We start from the raw sequence: 20,110 nt of genomic DNA on the forward strand, positions 1-20,110 counted from the left end.
CGCCCATATAATAAAAAATTTCAAACTTTAATCAAATATTATATTAACGAATAAACTCTGATGAAACGTCAGAAATATATTGATAGGAAACACTCAGTAGGTACCCTTATTTTATGCTTGTATATTTACTAATTAATACTCGCTTATATTAATTCAATATTAATAATATAATTTGAGAAATTGTGCGTAAAGCAATATTTATTCATAAGCGATATAGAGTTTATTTTCTACTTTTTCGCTACTTCTCTTTTCAATATGATCATATTTGAAAGCTATGCGCATCGTAAGACATTTCAATATTGTATATTACCAAATTCAACACTAAATATTAATACTGTCTTTCACATGAAGACTTTGCATGAACATGCAATTTCATCGCGCGGCGTATTCGAGAGAAATTTACTCAGTAGTTGCCAAATGAAGGTTATACCTACAGATGCGCGCAAGAATTCACATTCCGCTTATTGCAACCTGTCGATTCCGTGAGGAGACCGTAAATACGAATCTCGAGGGAAGAATGGAGACACGAGCGTTAAATTGAAATACTTGTGGTTCGAGAAAAAAATTACAGCCATATATATCGTCTGATCAGTGATGCGATACATACGAGATATTGCTAATACCACGAATGCGGTAGAAAGTTAATTCTTTAAGAGAGAAATTGGTTGCCGTTCCACGACAAGTTGAGGTTGTAAGTTCGCGCAATATATAAATTATCGAATATATTTTCTCCTCATTCCTCGACCAGTAAAAGGCATTTTCTATTAGAGCACTTTCTAAAATGTCCACTTAGAAAGCGCAAATTTTCATTACACCATTCGATATCATCATCAAATATTTTCTACGAAAACTTGTATCAATAAAACTATACCAATACCTACGTCTAACTAGAAGCGGAAAAAAATTGTAAATTGATCGACTTCGCAATCAGTTTTATAAACGCGAGGCACTTTTATAAAACGAATTTATTTCGAAATAATAGAAAACCTTCAACGTGGTTCATTGGAATATAAGAGTTTCTCTACATTCGTGCATTCAGGTTCTCATTTCGCAAATTTACATCGCGGTAACAAGTTTTATTTCTACTGTGTATTTTACTCGGTGGTTCATAACGTAAAGTGCGCCAGAATAACGAATTAAAGCGGAATGAAAATACTTTCTATTTTCGCCATTATTCTCAAGCTAAGTAAAATATCCATAATTACATTTGCAATTTCACATGTAAAAATATACGTATATACAGGTCTGGCTTGAATTGTAAGTTACCTATAAGATAAATTTTAGAACAGAAAACAGGAAATAAACTTATCGAGGACACACATATTCGAGATTAATCTCACTACGACTTGTCCGAGCTGCGAGCTTGTATTTACTTGCGTTCGAACCGCGCGAAATAGAAAGAGAAATAGAGAAAGAGAGAGAGTGACGGAGTAAGGGAGAGAGAATCGCTCAAACTTTTGCATCACATTGTCGTTCCGAAACTACCGCGGTATGACGATATCGCAGGCGAATTTACGAGCGGTCGCGCGCTGCAGTTTCGACTTGGTCGCCGGTCGTTAACGTGCAACTCGTGCATCAGCATTAACCGCGGCATACCGACGCAAGCCCGTCGGAAGGGACAGGTGCATTGTTAACGGTGGCTCGCAATGAGTAACAATAGCGGAAGCCACCCCGCGAATTAGTCACCGCAAAATGTTTCACCGCGCGAGCACCGTGATTAGGCGCAGGTGTAGGGAACTCAAACTGCCCGGCGTTTGTTTCGGAAACGCGCGTAATCCTGCAATGCGTGATCTCAGCCTCGTCTCGTTTGCTTGCGTTTCCGAGTTGACCCAACATCGCATAGAAACCTCTCTCATATTACAACAGTAATTTTCATTCAATTTCTATTTATGAAAAGAAGAAGTTCTGTTTATATAATGATAGAAAATAATAAACTTATAAAATGTCACGAGAATAACGAATTCTAACATAATCACAAGAAATGCCCCAAAAATATCAATCATATTTTAATACGAGATTTTAATGTAATATTACATTGATGGAATAAATTGTTTTTCTTGTAGTATTACATGTATTAATATCCGAAAAATTAAATTCTCACAATATCTAAGGAAACCGTCGTTGTTAAAAAAAAGATAGAAATAAAAAATAACACGATCCGGAGTGATGCACATCGCCAATACGCGATGTAAAAGCAGTGTGTATAAAACCGAATCGTAAAACGCAATTCTCGCGTATTTCTAAATCCTTTAAAAAAATGAACTCCGCTTTTGTAAAGAGATGATTTATGTAAACATAACGGACGCAATACACAACTGCGCAACGTTGCGTCGAGCGAACGCAATCACGGATCAGCCTCTTTTTATATCTCCATCTCTCTCCATCTCTCTCTATATTCTTTCTCTCTCTTTATTCTCCGAATAACGTATATCGAAGTCGATAGGGTCAATTGTCAATATTTTCCGCTCTGCTAGCGAACACAACGATTCGTTAGGTTCATGTAGATTATTCGCTATACGTTTACGAAATGTATCTCGACATTCAACTTTGCAAGATATTACATGTTTTTTTGCAAACTGGCATATATAAAAAATTCCAATAAGTATAATGTTTCCACTAAATTTTTCGGAAGTTTACAAAAAACGTCATGTATATATTTTTTTAATTTTCTGACTACTATATTTTCTTGCGTCAGTTTATTGAAATATTCAATCCTGGAATAACAGAGATGCCAAGCACAAAGCTCAAATCCTATTTTTAAAATACTTAGGAAAGGAAAATATATAAATACCTCTATGTATTAACAATTTTTTCGTACCATATTTTACAGATAATAGTTTATTTTTATTTCATGCAAATAAAATATATGAACTTCCGATTCAATATTCCAATCTTCAATATTCATAGGATATAAACACCATTAAAAAAGCCATATAAAAATTTTATATTTTAAAAATGTGCCAATAATCTATATATTTGTTATAATTTTATTTAATTTTCTCTATTTTCTTTATTTTTCGCTATTTATTACGATGCACAACAGCGGAATTTTGACATAAATTGCATTACCTAACTGTGAAATATAAATGTAGGTATCCAAATTATAGCAACGTTCAAAATAACTAATATTTGTAAAGTATTGCGTGAAATAATTATAAACGATTAGTTCGGTAAGCAAAATAATCAATAATAAATTACTTTGTAGCTCTGTCGTCGCCCGATGCCATCATTCTAGATTTTTTTCTCTCATCCCTCTGTTTTTCTGTTTTTTTCTTCATGGCTCATACACTCACAAAAATATGGCAAATTACGATCGCACAAATATTAATCGCCAGAATACTTCTTGATACCGTGTCACATAATACGATTAATAAAGTCGAATTAACAGCTAATTCAATTAAGACGATGCATTTCGAAACGTATACCACACGACGATGTGCCACAACTTGCCGTTATTTAAATTACTCGATTCGAATAAGCGATTCGCATTCATTACTCCGCAAGTTAAATCTAAAAATGATTGGAATAAATTACGTTTAAGTGGGCGAAACATTCATCTCGATTCCTACTTGAGGTAAGTAGATCGCGCAAGACATATGTGTATATTCGACAAACAACCCGGTCTCATACACTCACGAGTCGATTAATGCGGACTAATCGCTTGATCGTAGAGAACGAACGCGTTTAATATCGCTTCCGGTTGTCCCACTTGTCCCACTTGTCGCGATCACGTTCCGAAGAATAATGCGACGACACACGGAGCGACTGTTGCCTGCCGCGGGTCGCATCTCACTGCGCGAATCATAACGCGACGACCTTGCGTAAACACAACAGCGTGTCATACACCGCGCAAAAAACATCGCGAGCCGTCGCGCCAGACAGCTTTTTTAGAAAATACTTGACGCTTCAAAATAAAGACTATTCTTCGCATTTTAAATTGCTTTTTTTGAATGGGCTATTCCCGTAAGTTAAATTTGACGTTATACGAATGATAATTGAATGGGCTTTCCCATAATTTAGATCTGACGTTAATTGAAATGATAAAATTTATCTTTCGTACGTAAGAAATCAAAAAATAAAATCAGTTGCTGAATCATAAAAGTCAGTATCACTTGAAAGAACTATAGAATAGAAATCAATAAAAAATCGATACATATGCAATGATAATTGCAGATCCAAATAAAGTGGCATCATTGGTTTTTAATTACTTTTAGCTCGAAAGCAATTGCATTGTCGACATTTTCGACTTTAGGATTTTTAACATTAATTAATCTCCAAAATACGCTATTGTACAGTATAGTTGCGAAGCACTTCGTATTCGGAACTAAGATTAAAAAATAACTTTAATAGCTACTGTTACATGCAGCGTCGTTTCTGACACTTTGCTTGTGGCAGTGACAAAGCGCCCGTAGAATTAAGCGAACGAAACGGTTCACGATGTGAATAATGACGTCCTCTCTTCACGTACGCATTTCGCGTTAGATTTAATTAAATTTCTCATTGTGTTAGAACTATCGTCTTTACTTCCGAGTACTGTCGCGTTTGCAAATGTTACACAAACACGCGCAAACGATTCAAGGTGTAAATTCGGACGGAATCCTAAGCCACATTTTGTGACATTAAAAATCATGAATAATTAAAAATCAATTTTCTCCTTGACCGTTTCATAATATAGTTCTTTTCATATTACTTTTTTAACTTTCAGATATAGAACTGAGAATTCCAAGTTAAGTTTTATTCAGTAGAAATCATTTTTATTAATCGAAGATATGGTAGCATAAAAATTATCAAAGATATCATAAGCGTAAAAAATTAAATTTTTATAATTAGATTTCAATATAACAGTTTCTTACTTAAAAGATATCTCAAACTTTATCAATAATATAAGCTGTCAAAAAATCAATTTTCAAATGCACTTACGTTATAAGACTAATTTTCCTCAACAATTGTGATAAACAATTGTTATAAACTCCTAAATAATAAATAATTTCGCCAAATAAATTAGTTAAAATTACTATACATTCTCTCTCTCTTTCTACCCTTATTTTTTATCTGCAACAGTACGCCAAGATGTGACACTATTAATTCATATTACGCACTTAATGTGGCACGAGTGTCAAGAGCATGCTGCTGTCAGTGGCAATGACATAGCTTTTGGTGCAGGCGGCGATTAGGCGAACGAAACCCCCCCGATGCAGCGTGCTCGCTTCAAGAGAGGAAACAGTGATGTTTTGTCGGGCTTATCATCGACGCAGTCTGCATGCATGTACGCACGTGTGTGCACGACGCCGATAAGGGTCGTGGCACTCGAGACGTAACACATTCGCGATTATCATCCGCGTGAACATAATCGTCTGTCGACGCACATGCAATTTCGTTCGTGTCGCTTAAATCTGTTTTTACCTGACAACCGGGCGTCCGGGCTTTCCAGCTGAAAATTGTATGTTAAATTTTATGCCTGCACCTGAGCTATAATATAAACACGGCTTGTTTATTTCCGCCATCTGCAATACGCGAAATTGAGTCGGTCGATATAGCGACATGGACACGCCACTAACTTTACCACTTTTTTCTCGTTTAAATCCGCTTTACGCGATCCATAATTCACGACAGAATTGCACTCGCAGTTTTGTATACCACATGTGACGCATATGACCTTTTCAACGCTCAAAATCTAAAAATTTATTACACAAAATTTTTTTCTATTTTTATAAAACAGTAAATTACATAATAAAGAATTTTCATTACTATACTCGTTCCGATAATCTGTTGATTATTTTATTAATTAAATAGTTCAATTTTTCTCGGTATAAAAAAGAATATTTTATTGGCTGTAATATTATTACATACGTCATATAATATTAAAAGACGGCTACTTTTTCTCGTCGTCCGTATATTACAGATAGAATTATTATGGACATGCAAAATGCGAATCCTTCATGTGCAATCGCGTATTGCGAATACCAGGCAATCACGGTGAATTTACCGGCAAACCGGGGTGCATTTCGACGTGAATTTATATTCAACGACCGATAAGTTTGATTCGCGCATAAATCGCACGCAGGGTACTCGTCGTAACTTCACGGTAATTGAGTCTTCTAGTAATATGTAACACAGAAGGGGTCCGCTATATAGTTTCCACTAATACAAAATCATATTACAGTTCGACGTGCCAACAGACGATGCACATGATCGGCATGCAATTTCACTGCCCATATACTAGCAACGTACCTGCGCATAACTTTTTTATTCTATTTTTCATTTTGCGTTAACGTCGAAATGATCGATGCGGTCGTTACATGTATGAAGATACGCGCGAGAGAAATGGTCGGCTGTTTTCCAATAGTTTTCAATATGATCGAAACCATGGTAATTTACTATAAAATCCTACCTTCCTCGGTTCTTTAATCACAATATTTTAGAATACGATTAACCTTCGTTCCATAGATTTTGAGATAAAACTCCCTCGTGAGGCAAATCTCATTTCTTAAATTCTCTCGAGTACCATTCGCCGAAACATGAAATAAAAATAAAGTGTACAAGAGCGGAAAAGATATATCATACTTCGCGACATTGCAATATCTTCGCAAAATGTATCTACATTTTCGTAGAGAATTATACCTTTCGAATTCTTTCGCCATGATTTCTTTCGTGTCCTATATTCTTTAATTTTTATTCTTCTATAAGTCCAATTGCATTACATATTTATTTTAAAAAAAAATGTGCTTTTATATATTTTTTTAAACTAAAATGTACATAAAAAACAATGTGATCATTATTATTAACTTGTACATTTGTGCAAAATTCAAACCGCTTAATAAGAACGATATTGAATATGTTTCATAAGTGGAACAAATGTATGTAAAAATCTCGATTGTAACAAACAAATTTTATTGCACCCAAGATTCATTTTTGTTGCCAATCTTTCAGCTTTGACGCCGAAAGTAACGACAAGTTTTACGTAATAGCCCATCTTAGCATTTACGCCTTTCAAATGTTGGTGTCGGCGTCGGCAATGTTGCATATTTCATGCATTTTTCATCAGGTTTTTATGCAATACTAGCACCACAGACGCGCGCTTCGCGCGCGCTATTTAGCTTTAACATTATGCTATTACTATTACACTATTAATTTCTTGATACACACAACTGTCAAAATATACGATGACAGCTGCAAATGAAGTAAGCGCAGCGAGAAAACCAATCAGCATCGCGGAAAAGCGGCAACAATAAATTCGACTATCGACTTAGCATGCCTTTTTTTAGAAAGGAATCGTCATGCAAGCAATACGAAGCGCACGAAAGAACCAAGAGTACCGACGATATAGCTTTATGTAGCAGACTGTAAAAAGCGGCTCTTCGTCGACGGATTGACAATCTATCGTGCCATTTATTCCTATTCTTTGTACTTGATGTCGCGCGCGAGGATTTTCTACCTTTATATGTATATATTGCGATATATTTCTCCCTGCCTGTGCATGTATACGATACAGCTTTGTATGAGTGTGAAAGTCAATGACCGACTAGCAAAACCGTTTTTTTACGATCGAATGCAAATAATTCAGATTGAAACAATCAAAGCGCCAACAACTAAATCAGTTTTAATGCCCGCTTTTTAAATGGCAAATATTTTCGTCAAAAAAGATAAAAGATACAAGATTTGAGTTTAACTAAAGATTTTAAATTTAAACCTGCGGTCCCTATTCAATGCATAAATGAAACCTGTAGCCGAGTTAAACCCCAGGCAACTCTGGTGGCGCGGGATCGATTTATTTACGGGAAAACTTAGTGTCTGCGTCGACGAGATACGAAACTTACAACATAGACGAAAGGCCGAAGACTAACAAACTAAGGTTTCCAACAGCTCGAAACTCGATCTCGATAAGTGCTCACATATGTTGATACGCGCGAACTGACGTGAAATGAAATGCGGATTTTTACACGAGTGAGTGCACGAATCCGTGGAGCAAATCTAGGAGATATTACTGCGCCGTGTGACTTGAAAAACGCGCGCCCGTGTGTAGGTGTAAATCGTTTCATAACGCAGGAAATGAATATTTCCCGAAAGGAAAATATCCGGATATCCTGGCACTTTGGCGGGGCACCGATTAGCGTGCAAATGCCTTTAAATATATTTGTAATCTGTCTGAAATGCCCGTAAAAGTTGCGTATAATAGGAGCGTAAAAAAGTGCAAAGGATATTTAAAGAATACTCGCAATATTCATGAATATTATAAACATTCGTGGAAGTTTGATTGTATCTTCCGTGAACAAATTGTTTTGTTAAATATTAGCGCTAACAGATGAATTGATTCTATTACAGAACGATTTATTTTAATACTAAGCGTTACTAAACAATACATAAATAAATGAATTTATGTTACGCTATATACTATAACTTTCTTAAGAGCGCAACGGTTAATACATGTTTACTACGGAAAATACATAAAAGATGAGGCAAATGCATGATGATAATAAAGTGGTTTACCAAAGCATTATTCAGACAAGCAAACGAGTGTTTACGAGCTAGAAATCTTATGTTAAATATAACATACTCAGGAACAAAGGAAAGTAAGAAAGAAAATAAAATAAAATATGTAACTGACTTTTAAAAGAAAGAGAAATTTAAAGAAACTGAAGACAAAAATACATATAGCTAGTCACGCATCAGACATATTCTTATATTAGAATTCTTTTATCTGCTTACAGCGTCTTTATTATTATGCAATAGAAATAGAAATAGCGATGAAATAACAACAGAAAAGAACTGATAGTACAAACGGATGATCTCTTTGACGTAAGAAGATGCGACGATTGAACGAAAAGTAATTTTTTACGCATTTCTGCGCGATAAGGGTGCTAATAATTCTGATATTGAAGATCCAATTAACATATCGTTAATTAATCAAGTCTTAACGGGGCGTGTAATTAGAATATCAATGGGGCTTCGATCCTCGCTCGATTTATATTTAAATTCCGTTACCGTTTTAACGCAATCTTGCCGTATCGCGTTGCATCTCCAACGAACTACAACGAACGAAGCAAACGTGCTTTTCCATTTCCTACATTCAGCGACGATTCCCGACTGGGTATATCCAATTTCTGAGATTGAAAACTGAAAAACAGCGATGGTCGCCTAGCTTTTACGCGAAATCGAACACGCAATGAGAACGAAAACGACAACAAACGAAGAAGGAAATCGCGCGACGAGGGACAACAATGGCGATGAAGACTACAAGCCCGACCTATCGTTTTCACAACTCGACACCCGATTAATTATTTCCACGAATTCCTTACTAAAGTTTTCCCCGCCATTTCTTCCCGCCTCCCCCCGTCTCAATTCTACCGACTAACATCGAGGAGTTCTTCGACAGTTTGAGACGACGTCTCGAATCGTTTGCACGTTTCTTGCTTTGATCATCGATCGTTACGCCGCTCGCGAAATGAGAAAAGTCTGACGGCGTTTCTCCGACACGAAGACTACCTTTCACCGATGCAGATATTCCAAAGTTCGAATGAGACCGGCGGCTGATTTTCATGGTAAAACGTCGAAATCGTGAAATCGTGAATCAATTGAGAGTGATTAAACCTAACGTTAATATTCCTACTATTACAAATCTTTTGTGAATAAAAGTTTGTCTATGTATAAAATTGAATTTTTTTTCAAACCTTCTTCAAGATGGCTGTTTAAAAAGTTAATACAAAAAAATCAGCGAAAAAACTTGGAATTTCGTACCTCTCTAATTTTCGTTAGATTTCTGTAAGTTATTAATGGTCTGTTATTATTAGAGGGAGAAAGATTTTATACATATAAAATGTGTATATATTTAATAACGCATACATGTCAGTTTTGTTTATCGAAATGTATCACGTTCTTTCGTAATCCCAATACACAATGGAGTGTTCGTCGTAAAGTCACGTATTGTCTCGGTTACCGATCACCTGGGACTGGCACTTCTGGTTCGGACAAGTTCGAAGGCAATTTCGAAACTCCATTCTGGTGACATTCTACCGTACGGTGCAACGATGGTTGGATCGGCGAGCGGTATAGTTATTGGCGTCGCTCGTATTCTCGAATTACTCGATCGCTTTTACGAGGCGGGGGAGAAAGAGTGGGAGGAAAACAAAGTGCAGGCGGTGCACGACGAAATAAATGACGTAAAGGGCGTACGGGAAATAGGTCAGGCAAAAGTAAATAAGGCAGAAATCGAGGTAAATTCGAGGTGGGAAATTACTGGGCGACGAGTTACAAAGCGCGGGCGCACCGACGCGCGTGCACATCGACAGTGGCGATGAGCGCGATGGGCGCGATGGGCGACGGGTACCAAATACTATCGATTGTTAAAGTGCGGACAGAGACGACGAATAAATGGGCCGAATAGCACTCTCGGGAACTGTTAAAACGTGGAATACATTCGTTACGGAAGAAGTCGCGAGTGTTTGCCATGAATATTCACAGTCCTACTTCAACCTGCGTTACAATGGTACTCCGTACGGTACCGATTCGTAACGTGTTCAGCACACCTCGTTTGATGGAAAAACAGCGCTTCTCATAAAGTTTTCAGAGGCTACATCATGCACCTCTCGCCGCTGCCGATTTTAAAAGAAAGCAGAAATATATATTAGATAACGTAGTTTCTTTCTTTCAAAAAGTCCTATCTATATCTTTATTCATACATATATATATATATATATATCGGAGAAATTCTAGTAATATGTGCATAATACGTAATTTCTAAAATAAATAAAACTCGAGAATGACTGATCGTCTTCTTTGGAATCAAAAGATCACATCAAATCGGTTACCCAACTAATAAATGGTTGGTCTAGCATCTAGCATCCATTATACGAAAATCATAAATCTAGTTAAATGTTGCAATGCACTTACGGTAATCTCGAAGTTAAACGATCTATCTTCAGGATTTGAATGTATTAGACGCCAGCGATAACGAGAAGTTTGAAACACTTATAGCTATTGCCGACATGAACGTTATGCTATTTCCGTCCATAAACACCACAAATGTTCATATATGTGTTGAATGGGTTACATATATTATGTGATTTAATGGTTATTCTTTTATCATAAATAATTAACACCTAAATTTATCTCATTAAATGTACACAACTTTGTATTCCATACGGAGAATTAAGTATGTGTGAATTGCAAATTTTGCTTCAGCAAGTCACTTCCTTCAATACCTCTCTCTCTCTCTCTCTCTCTCACATACATATTAATATAATCGGTTGCAAATACAACACATCAAAGCTTACATTTCGTTTATATTCTAGTTAGACGTTTATTTACCCCCAATTCCCGCGGTCGGCACCCCTTATCTGAGCTCGACACATTACTCAACTTCCACCGTTCGAGCGTATCTAAACGATCAGCGTGGCGAACAGGCATCGTTACGAGGAGAAAATGATATTTTAGATCGAAATTGCGTGCGGCTTTATACTATCAGGGAGAAGTGAGAAGATGCTATAAGGTGCGCGAACGCGAGAGTTCCCAGAAGCCCTCCCGTCGTCAGCTTGAGCCTCAAAGAGCATCGACGTGTGTACACATTGGCATCGGAGCACATCGTTTCTTGCATGCATTGCTCCTCGACAATCGGATGCACCCGCGTGCACAGAGGCTCACGGTTCGATGCACCAGTCGTACCGAGAGCCGCGATGACGCACACTGGAGCACTATATATTTACCCAATAGACCAAACCGCCATGTTGTATCCACGTATAACCGGAAAGACCATATTTCAAACAATAGCTCGCACGACGTTATGCAAAGAATGAAATTAAATACTGAGATTCACTTTTCACGTCAAAATATATTCTATCGATTTTAAATCAATAGAAACAGTAGTAATTAGACTTTGATAGATGTAATTTGTGCAAATACTATGCACGATAACAAGATAAAGAGAAACTGATGATGGGATAATTAAAAGACGACACAAACGGACTCCACCCCCTTCGATTAAAGCGCGACTGACAATTGTATTGTATTAAAATCGATTAATTAACCTTCGCTTTATTAAAGTAAAGATTTGTCGCAATTAAACGATTTTAGCAAATGACAATTGGATAAACATCGGAATTTGTTTTGTTCAGTAATAACGTTTTTTTTATTCATAGGAAAGTAGAATAGATAGTATAAGCAAGTATATATTTTAATAAATGCAGGCCCGGGTCTTCTATCAAAGAAAATATAAAGAATTTCGCGTTCATTTATTTTTAGCTTTTCAGTATCTTGACAATAAACTCCGCGTAATTAAATTTCGTTTAAATTAAACTTCAATTCAAATAAATGGAACAAGAATTCAAGAGAATTAATCCCTTAATAGTATTAACTTTCCAATATTAAGTAATTAGCTAATTAAGACGGCAGTAAAATCTTTATTGAGCAAAATCCGACGCGCTGAAATCGCATTTCAAAGGAATGCATCACTATTACTGCTTTCAGCATTACACCGTGACACTCCGTGTATGCGAGCGCGAAGTGAACAGGCGAGCTTTCTTCCTCGCTTCGTGCCTTCGTACCGCTTAAGCTGACTTCCAGCTCGATGCTCCGGAACTAAGTTTTCCCGCGAAAGAGATGGATTTACGGTGGATTCTTCCTCAACTATTTCCCTCATCCCGCTCGCGAAAGGGGCGAAAAATTCATTCGCGTCAAATCCACCGAATAATGTAGGAACGCACGAACATCGTGATGTACGATCGCTACCAGATTTCTATCTTTTCGTGATCACCAAACACGCGAGCACAAAAATCAGTATTATTGCCCATTCATTAATAATGATTATCGCGACGCGAATCCGACGCGAACCGATGCACCACCGCTCACTGTGTTTTCCGATGGAGAACATGGATCATGGATTAAATGCCAGCCGCGATTAGTAGAGCGCCACTGCGATCACCATTATTATTTGTCACGGCGGCGCGGCGGAACGAAAGCGGAGTGGCATTCGTGATGTTGAAAATATTACGGATCGATGGCGAGCGAATTTCCAGCGTACACACGATGCGCTCGTGCACGATACGCGTGTTTGTGCATCCTTTTGACTGAATACCAAATGGTATTACAGTGACTCAGCCAAAGCGCGATCGGTGATTTTCCAAAGTTTAATTTATCGTAGCTCGCGCCCGGCGCTGGGTAATTTTTCGTTCGTCTATGCAGCCGACAGAGAATGATGGAGAAATGCGAAAAGAGGATATCTGTACTTTTGTCAGAAGTTCGAATGGCGTTTGTTGACGTCACTACTACCGTCTCGCTTGCAATCTCTCGTAGAAGCAAATTTATTTACGCAAAACGGTTATTTGTCGCCGATAGCAATCTTATATAGTGAAACACGATAGAGATAGAGAGAGATAGAAAGAGGGTTTATCTTTCAAAACAAATTGCTGTATTTCCCGTACTTTAATTTCAACCAGAATGGGTGGGCGTCGCGGCAAAATGTGATCGATTTTCGCAAAAGCTTACGTTACACCGGTTCTGACGTCAACGACAGAACCGAAATTGGATAATGCTAATGATGCACGGACACTAGATAAGACGCAGCTATTCGGTCTGACAGCCAGGCTGTGACATTAGCGAGCAGTCCTTCAGAAATCCGGTCGAACGTGATCTGGCGCGACAACAAAAGGAGCGACTGCGCCAGTCAATCAACTTCTTGCTCATTCCGATCGAAGTCGCCGCGCGAGTTGTCCTCAGAATCGATGCCTTTTCTAGCATTGCGATTTTGTAGCCTGACTTCGACGTTGCTATTGGCGATGACAGAATTTATCGTCAAAAGATTCGGTATAAAAATATTAGACAGAAAGATATGCAAGTTAAAAATCTAATAATAAATAAAAAATGTTTTTTATATTGCTAAATTACAGAAAGAAAATGTACGGCAAGAATAATGAACAAATGTAGCAATCAAATACGAATTAAAATATAACATATGAGCAGTTTTAATATACTTTACTTTTTAATATACTTATACTTATGTATATTAAATACATTATATCTTTTTGTAATAATAAAATGTTGCGACAAATAATGAAATATCGCTACGTTTCATATCTTTATCAATCACATCAACATGAGGTTCGTGCAATTTAAAGTTATCAACATTAATTTATCCAGACCGTGTGTCCCAATGTGCCCAAATTCTTATTATGCAAATCCTCAAGATTTCTCTTGCGACTCTTCCTAATCACGTTTTCGCCGAATTAACGGCCGGTAGAGTATGCATTGTAAACATTGCGCGGATGAGAGTCAAGTCGCAGAGAAATACGAGAATAAAATGCAGCAGCAGATAAGGGACAGTGTATATAGCATTACCGATACCGTGGTGAGATAAGAACGCCAGCCGTTCAGAAAGTAAACGTTAGAATAAAGCAGACGAGTGATGGTTACGCTTATTATTAGCATAGAAAAAATATAAATGTTTTAAAATTGACTAGAGACAAGATAAATAAAGAATATATGGCGCTTTTTATCGATGTATTGCACTTTGAAGCTTCGATTACTGATCGAATTCTGATATTTATTCTTTGCCCCTTACCCTTTGATTTTGTCTCTTGACCCGAGTGTCCACTCATGCGTAGTCGAAATAATATTTGAACCTTAGTGGGGCGTACGACTTGCGACAAATCGTAGAACGATATACGCGGAACGGTTCGTTATCGTTTCTATTGGTTTTCCGGGTTTTTATTTTTCCTCGCTGTATATGTTATTTCGAGGCGCGCCGCGTTCCAACCGACGCAACGCGTTTCAACTTTCAATGACGACAAAAAAGCGATTAATGTGTCCAGGAAGCGTCTCGCCGCGCCGGCTCCGAAATAAGCGCGTTCACGCGGCGATCGTTTATTTACGCACATAATCGCGGGCTGCGGGGAGTCATTTTGCGTTTGTATGCAAATGTGGACCTTCGCGCGCAAGCGATTTATTTCACGCTCCTAAACGTCCATGCCGTGAAATATGCGCGTCGCACGAGCGTGCACACCGGAGCGCATTTCCGAACGAGCACACCGCTGCGTGCTGTGCAACTGCGACGCGCGCGCGTGAGTATAAATAAATTTCGCGCGAGTTCACGCAGAACGCGGGTTCACGCAGAAATGTGGTCAATCCACGGTCGATGCACGGATTAACGGATCGGATGAACCCGCGGGGCGGCTGTATTTCTGTCGTTAAAACATCTGCGTGCACGCGCATCGCGCGCCCGCGCTGTTAAATGCATCGTCAGAATAAGGTTGATGCAACGTTACAACGTTCTGCGTGAAGCCAAAATTCTACAGTAAATTTATACCGTTTTGCATTTCCGATTAACTTCGGAGAGTTAATTGACAGCTGAAAAATTCCATTGGGCGAAATTGTAATGCATGATACATATACATCAATAATCACGCACTGCGTGTGCCTTGCGAACGATCGGCTTGGCGAAATACTCGCTTATCTCGACGCGGTATAATATTTTGTATTTATCTGTATAATTATGAACGTATAAATAATAATGAGAATCCATATTGCAATATATCTTTCATGCAGATTTTTGATTTGCAAAATACGGGGAATATACAGGTGATTTATTCGTGCTCAACGGCTTATTTTGGAAATTGCATTCGTACGTTATACGCGTAACAGTGGCGGCTGCCTCGTATTGAAACCGAACTATCGGATTACAATTTACTTGATTTCCGATCAACTCGAATATTCTGTAAAACCGGATTACTCCAAATTCCAGGTAATCTCAGCACGCGGCGATTATTTATGCGATCGTTCCTATGACAACGATTTATCAGGCTAAAATACTGCCAAAAAGCTCGACGAAACGCGAAACGTATCTGCCTGAAAGATAAAATTGCGCGATAAACTTAATAAAAGTAACTGTTTCTTCGGCCATTCGTTTTTGTTGGCAAAAAATCAATTGATTTACTAATTATTAAATAATTGGATAGTTGCAATCTTAAATAAACGTTTCACTATTTTGCTTGAAATGCACTCGTCGATAAATGCACTTCTCGATAAAATTGAAATATCGAATTGGCGGAAGAAAATAACGGGATACAAGCTTATGCTGCGTGGAATGATTGTAGAACGACGTTCGAGAAAGCATTTTACTTCCTGAAAAATCTTGGCTTTTTCAGACATTGCCGAGGAAACGGCTTAATATTTCAGATTTTAAAACGCCCGACAATTATTTCACGCAAAGTTGCAATAAATGTGTGTATTCCGTCATTTTTGCCAATTCAGAATTCTTTAATTTCGTTTAAAGAGCTCAAACATTCTAATAATCAAATCCTCTCTCGCTCTCAATCGCTAAAACAAATTGATAAATCGTTAGCGTAGTGGCGACTTCACCCGCGATCCATCTTTCTTTGACGCTCCATTTCGCGTGCTTCGAGACGTGGAAACCGGAGTATCAGCGAAAAAAAAGTTTCGCCGCTCTCGTCCCGCTTTTTAATATCGAGCGGCCGTATCGCCGTACCGTCTAACGAAACTTTTCGAGAGCCGCCTGTGAATCGCCCGATACGCAGGATATAAACAAACCTATATACATATATATATATAACACACTCACCGCCTACGTCCGTGGGGGTCGTGTTCCACAGGAATCCGGCTGCGCACCCGGGCCGCGACGCGAAAGCTCCCGCTGCCACCTTCACGTCCCTCGTCCCTCGACTGAGTCCGCCTCCGTGTGCGCGCAACACAAACTTACTTTCGATACAAATATATAACACACTTGAAAATCTCACCAAATCACTCTCCCAGTCCTTCGCTCTCTCGTCTCGTCGTGGGCTGTCAACCACCCGAATGACAATGTCAACCGCCGTGCACCAACGGAGCAACAGGAAACAGATGCGGCACACACATTCAGAACGAACTGCAGTTCGGCCAAGCCAACGACAGCAACGACACGCACGTCGAATCGGAGACGTGTAAATACACGAGCGACGAGCGGCGACGACGACGACGACGACGCGAATCGACTCTGCGACGCACGTTGTTAGCACGCGCGAATCCGAATTGCGGACGCGACGACGATAAAACGCGGTTTTCGAACGAGTTGCGCGAACACGGCGGCGACGACGTGTGAACTCCGTCCGACTGACACAGTGGCTCGCGCTGGTCTGCCGCTCAGGCGCTCACCGTCCGCCACGGCCGGCGCGCGTCGACCTTAGGAGGACGCAGCGTCGCGCGCAACTTCGCGCCGTTAACTCCGGCGAATCGGCGGCGCGCGTTCCAACCGCCGCGCCGCGCCGACTTTCGCGGGCCTTTTTCGCGACCGCAACCGCATAACTTATCCAGTAAGAGTTATTATTCACAATTACGATTTTTATTCGATTATCACTGATATCGCATTATTGCAATCTGATTGTATAATTATAACTGCGATATATTTAAAATAGAACAATTAACATCTTTTATTTGATTATTATTAAATCTTATTATTGCAATCTGATTGTGTAATTATAATTGTGATGTATTTAACGTAGAACAATAACGAAAACCCCACCATTTCCTTGTTACTTGTTAATTTCATTACCGAGAGTTTTTAGTTAATTATCCATTTAGTAATAACGAATCGAAATCTGCGATATCGTTCGCATTTGAGACGATGTTTATTCCGATCGAAAAAATAATTGATAAGACTTAACATGATCGCAGAACATTTAACACATATAATTAATTACATTAGCAACTTAATTTCCATACTTTATATTTTAATTTAAAAAATGTGGTAAGTTATGACGTAATAGAATAATATCAAGAATTTGATCGTAATAACAAAGATACATAAAATATACAAGAAATAATTATCAATGTTGATAGTACGAAGATAATATCTGTGAAAAAAATTTTCGTGATATCTATTATTAAATGCATTTTTTCGTATATTTCTAAACATATTTCCCACATGTTTAGATACATATATTGCCGAAGTTTCTATAACTATAACTATCTATAGCTAATGCTAGCTATTAGCTATTAGCTATTAGCTACGTTTAATAGTGTCGCGTAAAGCTTATTTAAATTTCTGACCATGCCGATTTTAAATTTTGTCGATTTTAACGGCACTTTCACGGAAAAGTGTAAATGTTGGCTTTAATTATACGGTGAACGAAAACAGGCTCGCGGTCGGCGTGTGTGTGTGTGTGTGTGTGCGCGCGCGCTGTTTGAATATTTGTTTTCGAGCTGCAAAGCGCAAATATTTTTGCAGTACTTTTAATGACATGGACGTAGCGATGGGACGAACGGATTAAATCCAGACGATGTTATGTTCGACGAATACCGAATATAAAAATAATCACGCGCGCAAAATATTTGATGTGCTTTAATGTATTTGTTCGATAAACGCTAATAGAAATTCGTTAACTCTAACTGTATGTATAACAGAACTAACTTCAATAATAGGTGCTTTCCATTTACATCAAAACTCAGATAATTCTCACTTGTGACGTCGTTCTATCCTTTTTGGGAATTAATGAATAATAAAGACAGAATGACATCACAAGTGAGAATTATCTGAGTTTTGATGTAAATGGAAAGCAACTATATTATAAGCGAATACAGTTTACTTATAGCATAATACGCTAATGCATTTATAATATATCCATTTCTTTAATATAAAAATTATGGAGAAAAGCGCGAAGAGAAATGATTTATAGCTTTACACACAATTTCACTGTTCGCGCCCGAAACCTCTTATCATAGCGGCCTGGTATCAGCAACGAAATGCGCACGCACATCAATCAAGCCCTGTATTCAGACAAAAAAAAAGGGTACGTTGCATCTGCGCTCAACGCAAGTCAATAAACCCCTTTTATCATCAATCAAAGCTCGCTTGTACAGAATCTATCGGCCTCGCTCAGTTATGCAGTTTGTGCGTTCGGCCGCGCGCGCGGATCCTAGGCTTTATCGCGGCGCGATGTCGTTGTTTCGATAAACGCGACTCGCGCGGGCATCGCGGCGTGATCGCGCGTTTTTCGGGGGGGGGGGGGCCGCGAATTTTTCGCATCGCGTCGCGGGCGAGCGAACGGGTTTAGCGTCCTTTTAATTACCGCTTGTAATTCCGAATAAATGCCAGTCATCGGGTTTACGGTCGTTGCTCGCGTCGCCCGTGCCGTAGGCATTCGTTTACCGAATATTGTTACCGAAATCAGATTGCGCAACGCGCGCGGTCGAATATTGTTTTCGGTAACGCTCGGGCATGCATAATCATATTCGCGGTGTCGCGGAAAACCGTCGCGCCGCGCTATATGCCGCGCGCACGAACGTATGTAGACCCGTCAAATGAAATTGGTTTGACTAGGATACGCAAAAATCGATATTCCGGGGGGGGGGTCCTCGTTTGTCGTACGTATGCACGTACACGCGATTGTCTTCCCTAGATCTTTTCACAACAGACGCGTCGCGACCAGATATTCATGCGTTATCTTATTAAGGATAGTATCAGCAAGTTTCACAGCAATAATTGGCAATTTAATAATTGTACATTTAGAAACATACATTTGCATTTATAACATTTATAACTAAGAGAAAACTTTTTAATTAAAAAAATAGTTCTATTTCAACGATCTATTTAAGATAACAATATTCTCTCACAGAGAAATCAATTAATATATATTTTACATTATTTTAATTTTTTAATAACACCTCTATAAAAGTATTCAGGAAATCTTCACAAAGGTGCAAAATTATAAAAAGCTTTCTTTACAATTAAGAATTTATTTACAAATGTTTCAATTCTCTTCGTTGTCTTCTCGTCTCTTGCTTGTTTTAATTACGGATTTTAATAATTTATTCATTTATAATAATAGGATTACAAAATGTAACTGTATATACTGCAGTAATTTTATTTATTAATTCAAGTATTAATTGAACCGATATACATACGTATTATTATAATTAACAATATGAATTAATAATCAGCGCATTACGGTTATCTCATATTACCACTACGCCGACTGTTAAATTCTGCTTCAAGATAATATTATTGTTTTTTTAAATTATTTATTGAGAAATTAATTATAATACAGTAAATTTTGTTGCAGTTTAAACACGATACGCATTTGTTTTAAAAATGTCTATCTAAAGAAAGCATTCGCAATGTCGAGTGTATGTG

At 38.2% G+C, this 20,110-nt stretch overlaps 1 protein-coding gene across 1 annotated transcript in view; it reads right to left on the reverse strand.

The window, feature by feature from the left end:
* The window catches only part of LOC139773552 (RNA binding protein fox-1 homolog 2), a 256,877-nt gene extending 239,775 nt beyond the window's left edge, over positions 1-17,102 (reverse strand). Inside the window, exon 1 of the mRNA XM_071708067.1 lies at positions 16,565-17,102. The gene's annotated coding sequence lies outside the window, so the exon portion shown is untranslated. The remainder of the gene's footprint in view (positions 1-16,564) is intronic.
* Positions 17,103-20,110: the final 3,008 nt, after the last annotated feature.

This window comes from Temnothorax nylanderi, unplaced genomic scaffold (assembly GCF_030848795.1).
Source record: "Temnothorax nylanderi isolate EJ_2023f unplaced genomic scaffold, tnyl_v1.0 TNYL_tig0064_pilon, whole genome shotgun sequence".
NCBI classification, from domain to species: Eukaryota; Metazoa; Arthropoda; class Insecta; order Hymenoptera; family Formicidae; genus Temnothorax; species Temnothorax nylanderi.